Consider the following 23,763-nt stretch of genomic DNA (forward strand, 5'->3'; position numbering starts at 1 on the left):
ATTTAAAATTCGCAAGAAGGAACGAACGAACGAAATCTCGCGTAATTTAAGGATGTTTGGTCAACGATCCCTCTTATTGAGTTCGAGGTAATTTCCCTGCCGAGTAACCGTTCCAACGTTCATTCACGATCCTGGCAAAAATTTCACTTCACCAACCGTTGAAGATAACGTTCGTAACGATGGATCGGCGCGACTAACGCCGATCGCTCCTCCACCGATAATAAAATATTTTTACGCATCGGTGAAATGTGGGTCAACGCTTTGCATATCGCGCCGAGGATACCGGTCTGCCTCTAGATAAGAGCTTCCTTTCCCCCTCCCCTCGCGATCCTAATTACTCCTTCTTATCTAGACCCGCAACTTTGTTCGCTTCGACGAAATTTCGCCCGAGTTTCCGCCTCGGCAAAAACGCAACGTGGACAGAAACTACGAAGCCGACGCGGAACCGGGCGCGCGAGGACGACCGAGAAAGGAGTCTGCTTCTTGCTTCGAACGGTTGTTCCACGGTTTCGACGATCGAGAAACGCGGCATTCCTTCGCCTCCGGTTGGAAAAGGAAGAGGAAGAGGAAGAGGAAGAAGGGGGAAAAGTTAGAAACGGCGTTAAAACGTTGGTCCTTGAACGTCGGGGGTTTCTCCTTCCAGCAAGGTGAACGGATACGCGTCGAGAGCGAGCGTAATTGTCATTGAGACAAAACGTTGTCGTAGCTCCCTATAAAGTCCGAGCGAATGCACAATGATTCATTTATGAGGATCGCATGAATAAGCGATTGTATGTGAAATCAGTCGGTCATTTAACGAAAGTGGCGGCAAGGAATGCGAAAGAAACGGCGGGAAAACGAAATGGGATTTTTATCGATGGAATTCAAGGACGGGGAACGATGCGACCGTTGACCGTGAATAAATCGCGCCGGGATAACTCTGGCAAAGTTTCAGCTTCGTTCTTAACTCGTCCGGTGTTTGAGAAACTTTCGAGAAACTTTCCATCGTTTCTCCCCTCGAAGGGAGGGAAATCGATTCGAGATCTTTTATCGCCATTTTAATTATACCGTTCGGTGCAAACGACGAGGCTTTTCGTCAAGGAATCGAGAAGGAAATGCGCCGCGTATGGAAAACTTCCCCTCGCCCTCGAAATTGTTCGAGCGAGTGGGGCGGGTAGGGACGGGGGGAGCAGCAAACGAGGAAAGATCGTCCGTTCTCGAGGGAGAAGGTAACAAATGGTGGCAGATATTTCGTCGCGATATATCGTTTCGTTTCGTCCATTTTTGCTATTTTTCCCCTTCCCGTGTTTGCTTAAAGAGAAAAGTTCCAACGAAGCGACACGCGAATACCGTTTATGCATTATCGCTTCCTTTCCCAGATTTTCCAGAATTTCGACGTCACGTACGACGCGAGTGCATCTGGTCGACGAACGAGCGCGCATCGGCAGATTTTCAAAAAGGAAGAAAGAGAAAAAATAAATCGTACGAAAAATAAATTTTTTATGAGAATTCGCCGTAATATATTCCACTACGAAACGCGTAACGCGTTCAAGAATAAAGATAGGATTTGAAAGCGCGTAATCTAGCGAACCGGTTAAATACGAAAACATTGCGATTTGTTGCGCGTGCACGATATCAAAGTTTGGGCCAAACCTACGTACCATTTCAATTCTTTTATTGCGCGTTCAACGTACCGGCGAATGAAATATCGCCAGCTTCTCGACAATAGCGCGATCCTACGGCAGCGGAATATTGATACATATTGATATAAAAAAAAAGGAAAGGGGGAGGGGTTTCTCCCGAACGCGACGATAAAGCCAATTCTTCGGGCAAACGCGAAAACGTGAATCGTCGCAATTGTATTTCCCATCTCGCCAATGAATTTATAAAATTGATAATTTCTATCATCGATCTCGACCGTGTCGAGGTTAAATATAAACCGTTATTTCTACGTTGAAACGATATTTTTACTCGAGAGGCAAGGCTTTGTATTCTCGTGGCAAAACAAAAAGGAGAAAAATCGCGGAGGGACGATTTCGAGGAATGGAACGAGGAGATATCCGCGGGAAGAACCGAAAAGAGCGGGAAAAGAAAAGAAGAAGGCGCGATAAAGGTTCGGCCGTTTCGCGTCCCACGAAACTTGCAAATGCGGCTATCGATCGAGCTTGACCCAAAGTCGAGACGAAAACGTTATCGATGCCCATTATCGACCTTCGTATCGAGTGAAACGCCATCTACGCGTTCTAATCTAAATACGAATGATCGAACAATTAAGAGACAATTAAACTTGCCGGAAGTCGTACGAATGGCCGTTCAAAATGTAATTGACACACAATGATACACACCATTCGCCTTCTCTCTTAATTACATTCCAACGTCGCGCCCATTACACGCACGCACACACACACACACACATATATATATTTATATGTATATACAAGGTGTAACTGTACGTCTTTGACCTGTCGTCTCAACCCTTCGGAAATAGATATTCGTCCGAACAACCGCCAAAAGAATTTCTCGAAATTTCGTTATCCAGAGGAGGATCGGAGCGTCGCGGAGAAGAGAAAAAAGAAGACGACAAGGTTGTTACGTTGTTGTTACTCGTGATTTCTCGCGTACGAGAAACGATATTAAGCGTCTGAAGCGTGCTAACAGCGCGCCACGAATCTACGATGTAACGACGGAAAATTCCTTATCTCGTGGCGAGAAGCACGTTCCTTAAAAATCAAAGGCCGTCGGCGTCAATCGGTTAGACGAGCGTGGATAGTCGAGAGACAGACAGCAGCGCTGACTTCACCGTACGTAAACTCAATAACGGAGAAAACGTTTTAGAAAATTTCTCGTTCCACTGATCCAATTCGACCGACTGATTTCGTTTTCTCGACAGATAACCGCGAACCCTGTTCGATCATCGTTCGCATTTTTTAACCTTTGACGAGGAACGAATTATTATTATTATTATTATTATTATCGACTCGATAAAACGAACGTTCGTGAATCGTCGTATCGATGCAAAATCCTCCATCCTTTTCATCTCTCCGTTTCGATTGATCCTTCCGATATCGTTCTCGATCGATTTTATTAGGATACGATCGAAGATCAATTTCGATGATCGAATCGCGAAAAATTCCTGTTTCTCTCGATCGAGCAAACATCCACTTATCCATCGCCGTTGCGTTCCAAATCGTCGAGTTCGACCCGCCCTTCGTTCCCTGGACGAGATCTACGCACACGGGATAAAGAATCCCTGTCGCGCGACCGCGCGTTACGCGGAACCACGTTTAATGGAAACCGCGAAACGCGTTTAATAAAACGTATTTCGCGCATCTCTGTTCAACTCCATCGTAGCGAGTCGATGCGTAACTCGTAACGTTACTCGAATACTCGGCGGAACGAATCGATAGAAAAACACGCGCGAGTCAATACGGATTCAAACGCCAATATTTGGTAATTATTCCCGTTCCCAGGAATTTCGTGACGCGATTAAATATTCGATACGCGTATATCGGATAACAACGAACCTTGTCCCGTTTATTTTCCACGATAATTGCTTCTATAAATATCCCCAGGTATTTTTAGATAACACGCCGGATATTTATATATATTGCGATCGAACTCGCGGAGAAGCAAAACTCGATCGAAAGCAGAAATCGATAGATATAAGAGAGCGAAAAAAACCCACTTGTAATGGTAGCAATAACAATAATAATAATAATAATTCAGAAATGATTTACGTCTCGTTAGCAGTGAAACGTCCCAACAATTTAACCCTTCCGCGTAGAAACTGAAACTGCGTTTTCGCGTCAACGGGAATAATTCGATCCTATCGAAACGTTATCCTTCCCGCTTCGAAAACTGGAGCTTCGATTTCTCGATTACGGACAAACGAAAGCTGCCCCGTCGCCAATTGCCCGTTAAATCCTCGGCTAATTAATAATTAGCCGCATCACCCGTGAAATATAAATTAATGATTTTTCCGATCCACCCGTTCGTTTAAAATTATAACTCGATACATCTCGAAACGTTTTATTCAAATAAAGCTTATTAAATTTGACGAAATACGTTTTAACGATTTATCCGCATCGCTCAACCAGCCCACCACACCGTTTTACGAATACCATCTTCCTCGATTGATTCCCGATTTCCGCATGTATAATGCGCACGATCGGTTGCCTCGCTATTATCCAACGATTAATGATTCATCCTCCAATATATGATAAATACCGTTTTATTCGCATTAAATCGAATCGTCGTTACGTAAAAGCGAAACAAAGCTTCGCTCTCAACTTTCAATTTCGAGTTTCCAACCGATGTTTCGAATCTCGACGATCCCGAGGATGGACGAGAAGGGAAAAATGGATAAGGAAGGAGACTTGCGTTCGAGAACGTCGACCCGTTGTGCTCTGCGCTATGGGGGGAAACAAACCGCGGAAATCGAACGGAAGGAGAAACAAATTTCAATTATCGTCGCCTATTTAACGACAACGCCGGATTTCTTCTCGAAACGAACATCGAAGAACCCTCCTTTCACTCTCTTCCACGCGGTTATTCGACCATTCAGCGTATTCCGGCCGAAGATGCAAACTCGAGATTTACTTTTCGAATAAAATCGAGGAGAAAACGTTCGCAAGAACGAAGGATAAACGTACTCTTCGTTCACCAAAAAGAAGGAAACAAATAATTATCGTTTTTGTCCCTAATTTTCTCGACGGATTAGAAAAAGAAAGCAGACAAGATACCGCATGGGGAAGAATGTGTGCGTTTGAAGAAGAGTGGCGAGAAATCGATAAAGACTGCACTGCTGACTGTAAAACGTGTCTCCCGAGCCCTCGATCAATACCGCGGTGAACGCGAATTTCAAAACGCTTCCGATCGTTTGAAAATTGAACGACACGTCCGTTGAAGTTTTCGATTCGTTGCGGAAATTGAAACGTTCTCAGGAAAGCAAACCACCGAATATTTCGCGAACCGGTATTAATTCGTTAATTGTAACGTTTCGCGTATTCTTTTCGTTGTTGTTGTTTTGTTCGGATTAAGAAACAAGTATCTCGATTGGAATCTATCGACGCGCGGAAAATCGATAGGACGGGAATATACCGTCGGGTTGGAGCGGCGAACGAACTGAAATTATTACCATATTCTGACGCAAGAGGTAATCTCACGCAAGAAAGGAGACAACGCGAAACCGCAATTGGTTTCTGAAATTATTCCTCCGGCTAGCCATCACGTCAAAGGTATAATGGAACCTGTCTAGAAATGTCTAAACGCAATATACGTCCACGGTTTGTCGCGGTGAAGCCACGCTTATGCGTAACGTGCGTCAGAGAGTGCGTATAATTGGCAATAGAATATTATTATTGTACGACGTGACACAGGACTAACGAAGAGAATCAGCCACGGAGCGAAACAGTAAGAGGAAGAGACATAACGGAGAACTCGCGTACGAATAGTACGGAACTAAAAATCGCGGCGAAGATCCATGAAATATCGAGCAATTTTCGTTCGCGAGTCGCGCTCGATAAGGGTTCGAGGCTTCGCTTCGTAATAATAATAATAATAATTAACGATAATCATCGGATCTCCAACTTCTCGTTCACGCAACGCGCGTAACGTTCCGTCGAGTCTATCAAAGTTCAAAGATCCGTCCGTTAACGATAAAGCATTTCTTCGCACGCGCCCGCAAACTCACGCGCGCGCGCGCGACCGTACAAGGTATACACAGATGCGTCGAACCGTTGCAGTTCTGTACGCCGAGTTCCAACTACTTTAAAAATGAAACGCGACAAACGCGCGAAATCGACGCGCTCGATGCGTCCTCGGACAGATATACGATCGCTCGAACAGCGAAAATAAAAAATTTTACCATCGAATAAATATTACTGTTCGATATTCATTCGAAAATTGATTCTACGCCCAAACCACCGTACAATTTTTTTGCAAAACGAAACTTTCTATAAAATTTAACAATTTTCGCGAATACAATAGCAAATATTCGATCAAAATAAATTCAGATACGATGTTTTATACGATTGTTGATCGACAAAAGGGGGATCGCAACGGAATTATCGAAGGCAAGCCAGCACTCATTTCGCGAAAGAGGGAGAAAAGTTCTCGCGAAAGCACGGCGCACCTGCGAGCACATCGCGATGATCAATAACTGGAACCACTCTCGACCGTCGCTATCGTCTGATCTTACCTCGGTTTCCTCCGTCGTCGACACGCACCCTGTAGAGAAACGCCACTTCGAATCGGGGAAAAGTGCAATTCGAGTCGCGTTAATGCACTCGCTCGATGCGGGGGGGGAATAATTCGAAAGGAAAAGAAGACTAAGAAGGCGAATTCTGGTCGATCTCCGTATCAACAACCTTAACTTAAACCCGTTCTTCCACGATTACACCATTGTACGATGAAAATCGCGAGTAATACCGGTATTTCGACAAACCGGGCGTCGCGTTTCACGAACATCGGAACGGTTGCATAATTAAATAACGAAGACGGAAACGAGCAGCATCGCGATAATAATACATTTACATATTCACGAAATGCCGTTTGCTTTCATAATAAATCTCGTCTCTCGGTGAAGCTATAATCAACCAACGATCCACCGAACGATAAACGGTGGACAAGCGACAAGACGCGAAACACCGATCTACCGGACAACAGGCATAAATTGTTCGCGTAGTGGATATCGTAACGCCACGTTTTCCGAACAACAACTGGAACACGCGAGAACACGAATCGCGATACGATCTCCGCTTCCGCGCACACCTTCTCCTCGCAACGCGACGCTTCGTAAACAAATATTCCGAGTATTTTTCGCCTACTTTCGCGCAAAGGAAGGCTCGGTGGTCGGGGCGTCGCCGCCATTCGCAACTCTGCTTTTGCGCCCGATTACGTGTCGCGGTCATTATCCTGGAGGGATAATTTTTGCAAGACGAAAGAGAGAGGAAGGAAGGAAGAAGGAAGGAAGGGAGGAAAGAGAGTGGCGGAGAGGGGCAGGGTGATCGTAAATTCGAGGGCCGGCAGCGATGGGTACAGAAGCGTCGGATAAACGTCGCTCCTAATGTTGGGCCTAAACCGAATTATGCGAATTAGAGAGTGGTCGTGGACGGATAATGACCCCCCTCTTGGAAACCGACCGACCTACGTCGCTTTCGCAAGGGAGATTAAACGTTATTAATGATCGCGGCGAGGCTGCACGTGCAACTAACCACCTTCCAAATAACATCCTCGTGTAAAATTAATAGAATCGCGCGAAAAAATTAGGCGTTTCGGATAAGGAGCAAGGAATTTACGAGAACCACCGTCCGCTACCTTACCTAAGGATAATGAATAGGACGGGGTTTTTTTATCCGAGTCCTTTGGCTGCAATCGCTTTTTAATTAAATCTCTCTCTCCCAATATCCTATTCGCGTTTATACTTTATATTTTTAGATAGTTCGTACCGAGCATTTAAGCGGTACACATGTGATATTAAAAAAATAATAATTCTAAAATTTATAGGTGCCAAGTAAAAAAATGAAAAAAAAGAAAAGAAAGAAGAAGAAAAGAAACGCACGCTTTCGCGACAAAGTTACACGCATATTTGTGCATTTAAAACGTTAAAACCGTATGCGTATATATCGGATGAATTTTCTATACATTTCCTATACGAATCCTTTGAAAACGATTTCACGCGGCGTTATAAACTTTTTCGTTCTCGTCGAGTTACGAATTAAATCGAATATTTAAACGCACGTGTCGATGTAATTATAAACAAAGAAAGAAAGTACTTTTTTTCACGCAAAGGAGTGCGAAAGAAAACGATCGAATCGATTTATAAATGTTGGGAATTCCTTCAACGCGAAAGCACGCCAAGAATCTCGATACCTGGACTCTCCCAAAACCGAGGCGAAGAATCGTCCCTCGCTGAAATTTACGCGTATTCGAGATGAATCGAAAAGAAAAAAAAAAATATATATACATAGCAAAACGAGCTTATTGCATAATTTAAAATTCCAATGCCTCTACGTCGAACGAAAAGACACAAGAACTGGATCTTGTGTTCGAAAGAAGCGAATTAGCGAAATTACCGAAATAGTCCAAGGCGACAAAATCACGTGGTGGGTAAGAAGATTTTAAAATTTGTTCGTTATCGAAACGGTGGGGCAAGAATTGCTCGTATCGCGATCAAAGTCCTCGTACGACGCAACGCGACGAGTTTACTCCGAGTTTGTCCCTGTATCGATATACGTGGAACTGCTTCCCAGTTCCTGAGAGCAATTACTCCTGTCTACTATAATTACGCGACGTTGCACCAGCGTTACAAGCTACTCGTACGTCGCTAGATAAGGTCAGAACACGCCGAGCCCCTTTTCCTCCCCCTTGTCCACCATCCGAGCCTTTCCCGCTCGTCCTTTTGCAGCCTCTCCTCGTCCGTATCCCGATCGAGTCGAAATTAATCAGCAATAAATAAGGAACCTGTTACACGGATAATAATTTAACGCTGATTTAATTAGTCGGCACGCCACCGATTCCCTCTCTTATCGTCCCCAATACAACGAGTTTCGAATCGTGGGGGAAGAAAAGCGCGATTCGACGATTTATGCCCGCGACGCGAGGGCTTTCTTTATCGATATTGTATCGCGATCGTGTATCTCACGATAAGTCGTTTTTCCTCTTTCTGTTCCGAGCGTAGAAGGAAATTAACGAGGGAAGAGCCGATTAAATCTAAACGAGACTTCCTTCGGCCAGTTTTCTCGACGTTTCTCTTCTACGCGCATTCGTACTACTTCGAAACGCTTCGATTCTGCTACATTTACCAGAGATTCCCATCTTCGCCCATTCGAAACCGACGAATCGATAAATCAAGCCACGCGTAACTGGTAGGCGGCAAGAAATCGTCGACGAACGCCTTGGACCATCGATTCGCACGCGATGCCGTTACACCGAACTGGTGTAAACACTTTAACCCGCGTCCCTCCCCTCGCTTTCGATATCCTCTCCAGAGTACGATCGTAATCGTACTAAATCGTGTCTGAAGGGATACGACGACGATATCCTCGACTCGACGTCAGGGAATAATGGATCGGTCGGTCCACGCGCGTCTTACTTTACGGATCGTAACGAAAGGTGATAAAATATGCTTTTACGCGGTCGTGAATCGGCGATAAAAGGGAAAGAGCGTCGATAGGTTAAAAATCGGAAGGAGAAAGAGGGTCTAGCGGAGGAGACAAAGGTTGGACGACGGATGGAATGTAAGAAGAAGAAGGACGTTGCGTGCACGCCAACGATCTTCCATCGGCGCGTGGATCACGCTCGCGTATCCGGACGAGAGACGAGGTGAGGAGTTCGAGGAGGGGGGAAAGGGAGGAGAGAGGGAGGATGGAAAGAGAGAAGCAGCGGGAGGCCTCCAAATTACTGGATGCATCGTTTTGCCGTTCGATCCGCCGGTAACCAGCACACCGATCGATCGAGCACGTGTATACACGGCGGTGATCGCGCGCGCGGCAGAGAAAGGGGCGTATTATCCGGCTGAGAGCGAGGCTTATTGACCTAGCGCGGCAGTCACCGGCTGCATCGACGTGTACGCCACGCTCTCGAAACCGCGCTCTCGACCTTCTCGAGGCCGTGCGTCCTATCTGCGAGATCGGAGCGAGGTCGAAAGGGGAATTCCGCGCGACGAAAAAAGGGGAAGGGCGAGATCTAAGGATCGTTGGTCGTGAATTACTCTGCGGGATTGGGACCGGACCAAGAAAAATTCTGTTCGACAGCACCGGTTAGGAAAGTTGTTCGGGCCAAGGAAAAATTCCTTCCTTCGTAGGAAAATGGTAATTGCTCGGTTGAAAAGCGACGAGGAAAGAGTAATTCTTGGAACGGTGCTTTCATTACCGCACAAAAATGTAATTCGTTCTCTTTGAACGAATAAAATTTGATTAAATTTCTTTTTCTACGAAAATAAATAGGAGGAATCTATGTTTAAAGATGTTTCGAATATCTCATTAAACGACATTTCAGTTATGTTTGTCTCGTCCTTTGACTCGATTCCATCTATTTCTGATTCTTAAAATCAGCTTATAAAAAAGAAAGCTACGAACGACAAAAGGAACAGAATAAAATATATTTTATCTTTATTTTAAAAGCCGGCAAGATTACTGCTCGAAGGATGGCCAAAGTCGACGTCATATTTTACCGCATTTATGCAAAATCACCCTGATTTATACCAACGGTTAAAGCTGTTTTAATACGGTATTTACCTTGTTCCGTATTTCTTCGGAATACAAATAATCCATCCGTGATTATAACTCATGCCCTCGAGCGAAAGTACAAATCGAAAGTAATCGAGTATTCGAAATTTATCTACTTTAAAGTTGGAACAATTTCCATACGTTTCCAAGCAGTTATTATATCCGCATCCTGTGTCTCGTCGCGATAACGAACAGATTGTTTGACGCGTTTAACGTTTTTTTCTTTTCGACTAGTTCCCCCAATTTTTCGATTCGATGGAATCGATACGGTGCAGGTGATGAAAAAAAAGTTTCTTACTAGACAACACGGTGTAACAAAATGTCGACGTTTGACAGGAAATCGTTCCGATTCGATTAATATCGCTATCCTATTAGATAGATAGAGGCACACCGCGTATGCGATGCAAGAAAACTTTATCTCGTGGTAAACCGGGTTTTGACTTTCGAACCGATACGCTATCGCACCGGAGAGTGACGTGCATTCGATCGCGCATTCGCTTTTTCACCAATTTCTTCCGAATGAAATCAATCGTATCGTTGAAAACCGATTTCTTGCGGAGAAATCGTTCGAAAGAAGAAACGCGTATGAGAAAATGTGCGAATCGAAAGAAAGAAACGGCTTTACGATATAGAATTCAAACCGGGCTTGAATAAAGGGAAATAAAGAGTAAGATTCTTTCGATCGAAGCTTGGTTTCGAGAAAAAAGCCAACTTTGAAAATCTAACACGTGTCTATTCAAATAGCTTTTATTTCTACCTAATAATAGTACTCATGTTAATGTCGATGATAATTATCGATAGTAGTATTCTTTTGGTTGTCAAAGACATTGCATTTTGTAGTCACGCAAGTCATCCCACGTAAAATAATTTTATACGAATTATGTCATTAGATATTAGACTCGCGTTATTATTACGCGAGCATTCGTTTATTTCTTTCCATCTTGTACGTTATCAGATCTTATCTCTCGAGTACGCGCAATCTGCACACTTGGTAATAACTTAGCGAAAGGGTTAAAAAGAAAGGGGGGAAAATTGTAAGCCTATCGATCGAAGAATAATTTCTTCGAATCGTTAAATCGTGTCATTAATAATGCGAAACGTAACATTAATGCTACTCAGAAATATCGCAAGTTCGAAAGTTATTAAGACAAGAACGGAACGACGACCTTGCTCCGAGAGCAGCGAGTCGAATTTTTTCGCGATGTTGCATATCTTTTAACAGCCGTTTAACCGGCCGACGTGACCGATAAAAATGTGTTATAAATGCGTCTTCGAACAGGCACACGTGCCTCGCGTATTTCGCGTGGGCGTCCGTGTCCATTTAACGTACAAGGCCCGATCTTACGACCCGCACTCTCTTCGTCTTCGTTCCGTCCAAATCAATCCAAACAGAGGAGATACATCGTACGAGACGAAAGCCGAACAAACCAACGTTCGAAATGATATTCTTCTCACGAATAATTGAAATCGTTTGTCGCAACTTTCGTTGCCGTCCATTTTCCAAATGATAAGTCAAATATTTAAGTTAAGAAATATATATTTCGAGGCGTAAAAATAATTATTTGTGCGAACGTTAAAGTTTCCCCGTTCGCTCAGGAGTCACTCGCGACGATACACTCGATAATAAACGCGGACTGCGTTTCCATTATGCTTAAATCGCGCAATTTCGTGCCGGTACCTAATATTTATAACGGATCCACGAGTTTTCCCTACTGCTCTTCCGCGCTCGATCCGCACCAAAGATAATCGAGCTTCCGTAACAGTTTACACTCGCGTATAATTTGTAATTGGTTCGAGCCTACAGGTACAAATTATCCATGTTACACACAAGATACGTATCTTCTGCTTTATTTTAATCCACGAGTTAAAGCGTCGCCGTCCTAGCTGCTTCGAAAATATCTACGTATTTGATAACGTTCAGATTTTCCAGTTCCTTCGACCGTATCTCGAAACAAATAAATAAGTTGAGACTTTTTTTCAGAATTTAACGTAACAGCGTGCGATTAATACGGGTTAAATTTGCGGAAATCGAAGGTTTTATTCTCGATCACCTTGATGTTTAATTCGATACGAATAATTGTGATATTAATCCGACGAAAAGAAAAAATTTAAACAAGACTTAATTAAGATTAAATCACAAGATACTTTAATACCTTTAAAATTAAATATGAAACTAATTAGAAGCAGGGAAAAATTAAAAGACAAAGGGCGCGAATTCGTAGTTAGCCGAGAGAAAACTCCCTCGAGAATCCTCGAGAACGTTAACGAGAATCTTAATTGCGAGCCAGTTGCAAGGTCTTTTCCTTCCAGTGTATACAGGACGCACGGCGTAGAAACGAAACACCGCTCCACTACCCTGCTGGCTTCGAAGCGGAGGGGGGATCGAGTCGATGTGAAACGACTCGCTGCTGAATTCGAATGCGAAACAACGCGTTAGCCGAGGGCACGTCGATTAAGCGGCGCGGATCGCGTGGGCAAAGACATCGGGAGACAATAAAAGCGGCGCCTCCGCCAGACGTTTCTGGAATCTGGCCAGATCTCCTTGCGCCAGCTCCGACCTAACCGTAACGGTTATCGGCGTCGATTACCACCGTTTTTTCCAAAACGCGTACCGTATTTTCACGAAACTAGCGAAATTTGCATTCTCGAGCTTCCGATTAAATTAAATCAAAAAATGATTTCGAGGAACGACGACGACAACTCGTTGCGATTCGCTATTCGTTTCTTTGAGATCGCAAAAAAAAAAAACAAAATGTTATAAAATTTAATCACATTTCTGGTCACGCGTTTTTTACGCGTGTCAATAACGTTTGTTAACGTTCGTGCCACTTGTTATCTAGAATAACATCAAGTCTAATAAAGGCGAGAGGAAAGTAAAAAAAAAGGATCGCGTCTCCAAGACAATTTTCCTCTTTTTATGTCGCGACCAATTACGCAGCCTATCCGTTACAAGGAAATCTTTTCCCATAGGAATATCGTCCCATCTCCTCTCCTCAACCTCTCCTCTTCGGTAGCTTCCGTTAATGAACGTAGACAACTTTAACGCCCTTCATTTATTCCTCGACTGATTGGATCTCGTAACCTGGTTACTCGCGACACGAGCATCCTATAGATATTAACGATTTTCTCGAAACGTACGTACGAATTGCGAAACCTATTATTATCTCGAAACATTCCCAACTTAAGAAAGACGAACAATAGCGTCGAATCCTCGCGAGTTTCTAAAACGAAATGTGACGAGTGCTCGTTATCGTCTCGCGACTTATTCACACGCACGTTGCCCTTTTTCCCATTTTTCCCTCCAAGATTCACCACAAATCCACGAATCCCGCGCTCTTTTGCAAACCGAACCACGTGGCGCGTATTATTAAAAGAAACGCTGGTTCTTCGCGATTAAGCAAGATAATACGCGTTTTATCCCGCGATTCGAAAAGTGCATTGAAATGTATGCACGTTGAAAACAACTTTTCTTCCTTTCCGATCGTGATTGAATCCGACGGAAAGATCGAGAAAAGAATTAGCAAAGAGTTTATTCCCGACTCCGGTCCGATAAGATTGTTGCGGATTAATTGAATACCGATGATGTTCGTAGCGTCGATATACGTTATTGATATACTCATGGTAACGATACTTCGATACCAATGATACTCGATTAATTATCGGCCACGCTTTTTTTCTCTTAAGATCATTAACGACCAATGTCGTTTGTCCATGCGTGTATCTTTAAGCGAATACATTTATTATACAACCGTGTTCCATGTTACCTCGAAATTACACGTTTCCATACATCCTTTCGAACATCGACCCGCATACTTGCCTCTCGTATCGAGAAATTTTTTTGTATCGCAAGCCTCGCCTAAATTTATCGATCCTTCCGTCTGTTTTTACAAGAATCAAAAAAAATATATATGTATACTTATTTAAAGTACATTTATAAATATCAAACGAGATAGATAGTAACAAAAATCCGAGAGAAAAATAACATAAACATATAATGATCGTTGTATCTTTCGAAGGAAAAAAAAAAAAAGGGACGTATGCATCATTATCCTCGGAGAGATTAATCGATATCGTTGTATCGTAGGTGACCCATAACAATTTGGATTAAATTTTTTTATTTTGTATTTTACTCGATAAAGAGCATCAATGACACTTATCGCCAAGATACGAGGAGTACGTACATAGGATAAAAATTAAATATCGTAGAAATTAATCTAATTTAAATTTAATCTAAACAATTTGGATAAGATATGCGACGTAATGTTTTCCCCTTCGTCGTAACGAAATTCGCTTTCCATCGGGTAATTAAAAAATTGAAGGTAACGTTGATGCGAAAAAGAAGGAGGGAAAAATCGGTCGAGCGATCAGTTCATTAAGATCTAATCCGTAATAGCGAAAGAGTGATGGATGACAAATGACACGTTGGGAACAGAAACGACAGCCTCGTCTCATTTTGTAGCATATCAGTCCGTTTAACCACCAACGGCAATTACAGATCGAGCGTTATTATTACCGAAGCCCACCTGCACGAACGAGGTTAACGACACTCGTGCAGTCTATATACTTTTACCATTTGTTTTTATGCAAATTCGACGCGAATTCAATGAAAAAAAAAAAAATAAACGAAAGAAATATAAATGAATCATCGACGTAAAATGGAGTATTAATGGATATTAATCGACGAAACAAAGTGGCATATCGTTGTTACAAACAAACACGTATCGGAATAATCGGACTTTTAACCGATAATGCACCGAAAAGATAAACGATTGTTGATTCTATAAATATTGATTAAAGTGAGATACGTAATAACGCGAATTACGTAATAGAATACAAAATAAAAAATAAAAAGAAAAAATGAAATTCTCTTTCTCTCGCATAAGTTGACGCGGTATTGTAAATTATTATAGTTACATCATGCGGTTTAATAGTCGACATTTCGACACGACGGAAATTTGATTTCGTTCCCGTATCAATTCGAGAGATCCCGAATGAGATTTAAGCTTCTACGCGAAACAAGAAAGTGAAACGTAGCCGAAACTAGAGGAAGCTAGCTAAATGACAAAATACGAAAGTTTGGAAACTCGTTCGTTCCTGCTCTCGTGTTTTCGCCGCATTATGTAAAATGATACGCGCGTGACGAAAAATTCGCGCACGCAACGTAGAAAAGTATGAACGAGGTCGGTACTGCACGCGGTGAAAATTCCATGGTGAGTAAAGGAAGGAAGAGAGAACTTGGGAAACGATATTTACGAAACGTTAAAAACAAATTTCCAATTTCTGCGAATTTCTAGGAAATTTTGTTCGAGGATTGTTTTCGCACAAGTATCATCGATATTACCACCAGCTTTTTCCACCGACGCTTTAACTTAGTCGGGAAAAATTAGTTCCTTTGAAACAGTCGGCAATGGCGGGAAATTTCAAAATATTTGTGTAAGAAGATCGTAAGATATTTGTTTGAAGTTGCAACGTTGCAAGAATATTTGAAATTTCAGCGGGCAGAGCACAGCCGAAGACAGCTGTTGGATCCATTGGGATGTCAAAATGTTTCGTATCATCCGATCTTACGTAATTGGGGAAAGAGAAACGACCTATAAAAGTTAAAACTGAATTCGAGCTGGTAAGGTTCGGAATCGGCTCGACCCGAGAATTATTTCAACGATAAATTTTCCGAATCGTAAACAGGAAAAACTTCTCGCCATGTTTCGCCAAAGCTGGAAACAGAATCCGTTTCTTCTCGTCCAGATTCATAGAACCGTGCCATCTTCCAAGTAACGTACGATCTTAATTTCACCATTCTGTTCCGTTCGATAAATGTTTCCTGTTTAACGACTTTTCCACGCAACGTTTAATAAATTCGCCTCGAATTTACTCACGAGTAAATGAGTTTTCAAGATAGACGATGGACAATTAAAACAACAGAGAAACGATGGAAAGAAAAAACACGGATCAAAACATCTCCCTTATATCTGTTCGTATCTGTTTAAACGGTTACCGCTTATCGTTTATACGAGACAGTCGGCACGTAATTGCTTATCAATATCAAAAATCCCACATTCGTCCAAGCGTCGCTCTCTCTCTCTCTCTCTCTTCTTAATTTATCTTTCTTCTTTTTGTTCATTTTTTCCCCGAACGATCCAAGATTCGTGGAAGGCGATCGAGCGAAACGGCAAGAACGTTTCTCTCGAAATGATCGGGTTTACGACGAAAATTCTCTCCTATCTCTCCGTACACGCGCACGTTCGTCGAACAATCAACGTTCCAGGGGAGCGCATCGATGGAAAAACGGGCGCTGTACGCAGGGAATGCGAGAAAGGCGAGGTAAATCCTAATCGTTACGTAAAGTTGGAAAATGTGCATAATAACGGGACGAGCGAGTCCATTTCGTTCCGTTCCGCCTTATCTCGATTTCGAAAGCTTTCCTTCCCAGCCGAGTGGCAATTTTCACGGATTTCCACGGAACCGGTTTCCGCGCACGGCTATCGCTTATCGCTCGACAACATCTCGCAGACGCACGCGTGCCATCGATAGCGGCGCGTCCACGCGTTGCACTTTCAATAATTCAACGGCGGCGGTACTAACGACACGACGACATCCAGCCGAATGGAGCCGCGCCGCTCCACGCAACGCCACTTCCTCGAAATTCTTCTCGATCGGCTGATAATTTCGAGGTCGCGCGCGAAATATACGTCACGAGTCATCGTCTATAAGTCACCGCGAACAAATAACATCTCTCGCGTTCTCACAGACTCCTCTCCCCTCCCCCTGCCCCGCCGCGCCGTTTCTTTCACCTCGCCTCCGTTCTCTCCTTTCCTCCTCGACCATCCGCTAATCGCACCTTCTCCGTCCGACTCGGAGCCGCCGTATCTACGGGTCGTTGATATCGCTTCGCCTCGTGTTTTCTCGGATAACGTGTATAGCCGCCGTCTGCCGCGATCGCGGTGCACCGCGCCGCGGCGGCTACGTGCTCGTCGATAATAATTATTGACAGATGGGACTGACTAATGCAACCCGCCACCACGTTTCTCTACCGTGTATAAACTTTTAGTTGGACGCGCGCGCTCTCTCTCTCTCTTTCTCTCTCTCTCTCCCTCCCACCGAGCGGCGAGACCTTTCTCCAGAGAGGAGTGACACGCGTGACGTGGTATTCCATCGATTCCTATCAAGGTTTTGAAATTCGTCCCACCAGACACTCGCATTTCGTGACTTTCACATTCGAATTTTGTATATCGTGCCAACTTGTAAATTTATCGAGAAAATGTAAGATGTCGAGATATAGGTACGAATTCGATTCGAGGGAACAGTTTCCGGATCGAAGAAGAGATCGACGTGCTAAAAATATGCCGCTTTGTTGGCTAAACGCGAATCGGGTGATTATAAATATGCAAAACGAGCGGAAAGATATCGATCGTTGATACACATTTATATAATAATAATAATACACGATAATAATCGAGGATCGATCATCGCGTTTTTTGTCAAGGAGTAATTTTTCATCCGTTTTAAATATACGTTCAAAGAATTTAAATTATTCGGATAAACTACCACTAAATTACAGAAACGTTTGTAATTCGGCAGCAAATATTTCTCCATGTGCAATTTAAACGTGCATTTTCTTTTATTAGCAACGCAAAAATGCGTTTGCAGAAGAAACGTTTAACGATAACTCGTTGAAGAAACATCGAACATGGGAAGTCGTTCCTTATTGCATCCGCAAAGCTTAACTTTATACCTACCTAATTTCCTTTACAACTCGAAACGACCATACCTTGGCATAGTAATTCGCGTTAATTAGAATCTTCTTCTTAATTCCGACGCGCAAAGCATAGCGGCAAACCGTTTAACGTTACTTATGAATCATCTTGTGTATATATCAACGCGGACCAACTCTCGGGAAAGATAGTTTGTTTTCGCGAATAAATTGGAAAGACCGTGGCGGGGCCATTTTCTGAAAATTCGCTTCGACGAGTATCGAAGCGAAATAAAACGCACGCACTTTTCCACGAGAAAGACACGATTTCGCGCGCGCGCGCGCGCGCACGCAACCGGTGTCCCCGGTTCGCATTTTTCCAACCGCGTGCACGCTCAGATATATACGTGGATATATTGTGAGACGTAAAGTATACCTGGATAATTACATAATTTCCTGTAAGAAGTTTTTTCCAACGTGCCGCGGTTCTGGATCGCGGTGTCCGTAGCCGTGATACCAGCTTCTCGAGAAGTAAATAAAAGATTATCCGAGAAAGGACTTTAACACCTTCCTCGCATTGGCTCACGACATGATGCAATAAATACGAACGTCTCCAGACGTTCTACTCTCGCGGATCGAATTCCGAAACGGCAAATCCCTCATTCCCCCTCCCCCCAAATTTTGCTCGGAGATGATCGAAATTTCGAAAATCCTGGCAAAGTTTCGAAAAACGCGTGGGAATAAAATGTTAAGAATTATCGAATCTTCTCCATGTTTTATTTATTATTCTCCGCTCCAACGTTCGCTCGCCGCAGTTCACCGCGCGAAGAAGCACCGCTTTCGTGTAAACGAGTTTACGAACAGATTGCTGTTTACGTTAAACGAGCACGAATGAATACACTTTTACTCTCGTTCCATCCTCTTATTCGTCTTGTATCTTCGAATTAATTTCATCAACTTCGCTTTTTATTTCTCTTCAACCTCTCCACTTTTATTATCCTACATCTGTCACGTCTATCCTCCCTTCTCGAAAAATAATAAGTCGAATAACGTTCAACTTGTAAAATATGAGCTTTCTAGCAATTCGTTTAACTCCTCCAATTTCCATGAAACGCGTAATCGCAACGTTTATATCCAACCCTGATCCATTTAATTACGAGGGTAAAATAACGATTAAATATAACCGCGCATAATAAAACGAACTATAACACTTAATTTGAACTTGGCTGCAACTTGCTCTTTTAAAATTCAATTACGCTTCTCTGGCATCGTGACACGTTACATATTAATAATCCACGACACGGTCGATGAAACGCGAAGCATCGAGCCCACCGTTCAATACCCGCCAGTAACAATGAATAAAACTGTTGCGAGAGATAAGATCGCCTTTGTGAATTTGTTTTTCTATTGCAATAAATATAAAATTATCCGCTATCTCCGACTCAACGATTCGTGAAAATACGATGTGATTTTCGATCCGTGAGCAAGAGAATTTCGAGTAGAATTTCGTGATTTCGCGCTCGACGAATAATACCTGATTCCAATGAGGGGACACTTGTTGCAACTCGCGAAAATCTTTGCGAAAATGATCCACCATCCAGTCAAGATAAACGATTCGTCTCACCTTGTATATCTTTTCATTAATTTCAATTAATTAGAAGAGAAAATTCATTTTCTCTGAATTATTTGTATATAATGTTATGGAGAAAATTGAATAAATTATTATTATTATTATTATTATTATTATCATTAACTATTCGTAAATTCGTATAATTAATTAGAGAATAATGGATTAAGAAAATATGCAATTTAATATAATATAATATATGTAAAGCGATGTAAAATGTAATGTAATAATAAATATTGTTGTGAAAATAAAATTTCGTTTGTTTTTGCTAATGATGTAACGCGATACCAAAAAACATAGCCATATATCTTCTGTTAACTTGATAACGTAAGAAAATTATATTGCTTTAAATTCGTGAAATAATCATTATAAAAATATATCATATGAGTGAAATGAGATTAAATATTTAGGATAAAGGAATATTTATGGAAATAAATACGATATTAAAAATATAAAATACAAATACTTTAAACATTATAATTACAAAATTATCTACATGAAATAAAATAAAAAGTGACCTCTTTCTCAGAATCTCTAACGAATCTTTCAGAATCAAACGCATAACTTGAAAGATATTTCATTTGAATAAGTATACGTTCATATATATATATATATATATATATATTCATTAAAAAAAAAAAAAAAGAAAAAGAAAAAGAAAACGATTACAATGAAATTGATCATTCTCAATACTGTTTATTGACAAAACCGTTAGACAAACGTTAGATCAAACAAACGATGAGACAATTTTGATTTCAAAGAAAAAAATTCCTTATTTCGCGAATAGATTTATTGGAATATTACCAAGCATATAAATTTTAAATAAGAAAAGCAAATCGAAGATGATTCTTCCTTCCTCTTGTATGCTAATTTCTACTAATAATTCTCGTCTCGATATCAACGTCGTACGAGTGTTCGCAATCATTTACATCTTCAATATTACGATATATTAATTTTTCACCGTTTGCCGACCAATAATAAATAATTGGATTAATTTTATGTATGCAAGTGATTTCGGCCAAGATAACGATTATCGTTTGAAACAACTTATCTTCAAAACCAGTTCGAATCATAGTGATAAACGTTTCGTCGTATAACCATTTGGAATCTAATATATCTTCGGTAATCGTTTTAAAATTTTTTTTTACGAAAAATTAATTAATGATAAAAAATATTTGACATCTTGCTAAATTAATACTTATATTATTCGATATTAACCGATATCCAATTCCGTTTCCGTAATAATACTTCAAAAATATAAAAGTTCGATCAATAAATATCTTCGATCATATTTGCTTAATTAATTAAAATTCGTATATTATAGATAATCGCTTTTCTTCAGAAACGCTTCGTAAAAATTCTATCAATACTGAATAAAATTTCACGATAAATTGAATTCATATAACTAGAGTTTTACAATTTTTTCTATTTCAAGTTTTGTTCAAAGAAAAATGCACGTTTAAACGCATACATTTTTCTTTGAGCCACGAATAATATTTTTTACTAGCTATTTATTATTAAACGATTGCTTTCATCAGATCGGTTTTATTCAGAATAAAATGAACCGATAATAATATTTACCATTTATATATAAAAGCTTATGAGTAAATGTCTACACGGTACGAATAGAACTACGCAAGTCTAATAGCACAATGGTGCTAGTGAATCTATATTCCGTACATTTGCGTGACAAACGTGCACGTTTGTCGATGCTGTCAGTATCGGACGAATAATAAAGAATCTACATAGTAATAGTTCTAGTTCGCGTGATGGAGGAGCATATATTCCACAGGGATTTCGAATATATTCAAATTTCCCGCCATTCAGCCAGAAAAAATACTGTTCCTTTGAGATTTTTTGCTCTAACTAACCACGATTTGTATTTACGAACACGATAATACATCTCGCTAACCTAATCTAATATGTTTAAACAAAAAAATTTAGAAAGATTCTGGTTAAAATACTATTTCTTTCCGAAATAATATTTTAACCGTTAAAATTCAAATTTTCCATCATATATACACGCCAATAACGTACAAATGCTACATTGCGATCGAGATCCGAGAAAATGTGTGATACGATCCGATGAAAATGTGTAATATCTTTTTTTTTTTAGAAAAAATTCCATCACAAACACTCGATATATCAAATATGGTCATATTACACGAAATACACGATACGAGCCATGTTTACTGGAACCATGTTTCATTGGCCGACAACACGTAACGACGCGTTTTGGCGCGTAATGAACGAAAAAGATCCCACAATGCCAAAATAACACGTTTAAGAAGTCTTGCGTCGATATAACGAAGTTCGAGAAAAAGTATACGTGGTATTTACTAACCTTTCTTGCAAAAATATCAACTATCAATGTATTCTTCGAATGGGACGATGCTTTTTGCCTTCTCTTCGGTGTTCAATGTCGCGTGGGCAGTCCACCTCTAAGTAAACAAAAACACAGACTTCAAATTGTCGATTCCCTTGCACGAGAGTTTTCTTCCATATGATCACTCGCGTGGTCTTTTTTTTTCGGTCAGTAAAAAATAGTCGTCGAGAAGAGTGGCAGCAAATGCGACAAGAGAGGTGGCATAGTTGAAACAAAGATGTAACGTGAGAGTCAGAGAATCGGAGAAAGAGAGAGAGAGAGAGAGAGAGAAAGAGAGAGAGAGAGAGAGAGAGAGAAAAGACAAAGAAAAAAGAAAGAATGGAAAAAAAGGATAAAAAACAAGACGCGAGAAAAGTAGCTAGTGATAACGAGTTTCCTGCACTTGAAATCATGTATATGTGAGATACGAGATTCTTTCACACGTCGATCACCAAACACGAGAAATATTTTCGCCGAAACAAAAGCGTTTCATTCGTTTATCGATGATTCGTTACACGCCATCAATGTCATCGAATCATCAACGAATCCACATGATGATACATGATTTTTCAAACATTTCTGCTCGTTCGAATCACGACTCTCACTAGTACATCTTTTTCATCGGGATCAAAAAAGATTTTTCGTTTCGTTTGATTTGGAAGATACGTAGTTGCATGCGTGGCGCGCGCGCGTGTTCGGAGTCTCGCGACGATCGTCCTCTTCCTCCAATGTGTGTTCCTGCTCAGGATCCGATCGAGCAGGCACTGACCCCACGAGACGACGTCGAAGCGAAGAAGAGAGAGAAGGAATAAGACAGATAGAGAGAGAGAGAGAGAGAGAGAGAGAGAGAGAAAGAAAGAGAGAGAAAACGATCGGAGGAAGCGAACGAAAGACGAACGAAGAAATGGAGAAGAGAAAAAGAATAGAGTGAAGAGAGAAATGAAATCAAAGAAAGAGGTGGAAGAAAATAGGTAAGGAATGAAGAGAAAACGAAAGAATGAGAAAGAAAAAGAGTTAAGATCGCGGGCGCGTATAATACCGGACTCACAGTTGGCAGTCTTTCCTCTCGTATCTTCTGCCGCGTTGTTTCTCTTCCGAATTAACACACGAAAACCGTTCGATTTATCGAAAGATCATAAACTCATTTCGAATAATTCCGTACGCACTGATTTTATGTTATTATGTATTAATCGTAGCACTGATATAAAGTCACCGTTGAAGTTTCAGCGTTTCGTCCAACGAGACACGAATTCGCGCGCACGAACAAGACGTGTAAGCACGTCGCGCGCTTGTTTAGAATATACTGAATATATTTTGACCCGAGCGCTCCGTTCAGGCTCAGCGCTGGCGCTTTGCGCGTTCGGCCATTTTCGGTTGCGATCGGCTGTGTTCGTACTCCGTAGTCGAACCAACCACAACGTCCGACCGACCGCGAACGAAACTCGCGCCCTCGCTCGATTGCAAATTACCTTGCAGGGCCGATGCACCGCAATTCATATTTACTGAATTGATAACACTTTCTTTTTCTTCATTTAAATTAAAAATTAATGTTAATATATGTACCATTATCAATTTGAAATCTAAATCCCAAATTATTTATTGATTTTCTTGTTCGTCATTGTAATTTAAAAATAAAAAGATTTTAAATGATAGAATATATACGTTATCGCATATATTATTGTAAATTATTTCAATATATTATTATTATTTAACGATAATTTTTTTTTCATATGATTTAAAAAAATATAAAATTTAATATTTTTCTTAAAAATACATTGCATATCATTTCTTTAAAAATACAATGTATTCAATCATTTTTCATAATTTATAATCTATATAAAATTTATAATATAATAGAATTTATAATAATTTA

General features: G+C 41.1%; 1 protein-coding gene across 6 annotated transcripts in view; it reads right to left on the bottom strand.

Moving 5' to 3' along the window:
- Positions 1 to 23,194, bottom strand: part of LOC108003707 (uncharacterized) — a 95,214-nt gene extending 72,020 nt beyond the window's left edge. For 3 of the 6 annotated variants that reach the window (XM_062082799.1, XM_062082795.1, XM_062082797.1), the window contains exons 1-2: positions 22,939 to 23,190; positions 21,870 to 21,966 (exon numbers count right to left, since the gene is read on the bottom strand). The gene's annotated coding sequence lies outside the window, so the exon portion shown is untranslated. Of the gene's footprint in view, positions 1 to 2,441; positions 2,460 to 21,869; positions 22,046 to 22,938 lie in introns of those variants that run through there. The other 3 variants (XM_062082800.1, XM_062082796.1, XM_062082798.1) reach the window with 3 other exon arrangements.
- Between the last annotated feature and the right edge of the window lie 569 nt (positions 23,195 to 23,763).

The sequence above is a fragment of the Apis cerana genome, linkage group LG12 (assembly GCF_029169275.1).
Source record: "Apis cerana isolate GH-2021 linkage group LG12, AcerK_1.0, whole genome shotgun sequence".
In the NCBI taxonomy this organism is placed as follows: domain Eukaryota; kingdom Metazoa; phylum Arthropoda; class Insecta; order Hymenoptera; family Apidae; genus Apis; species Apis cerana.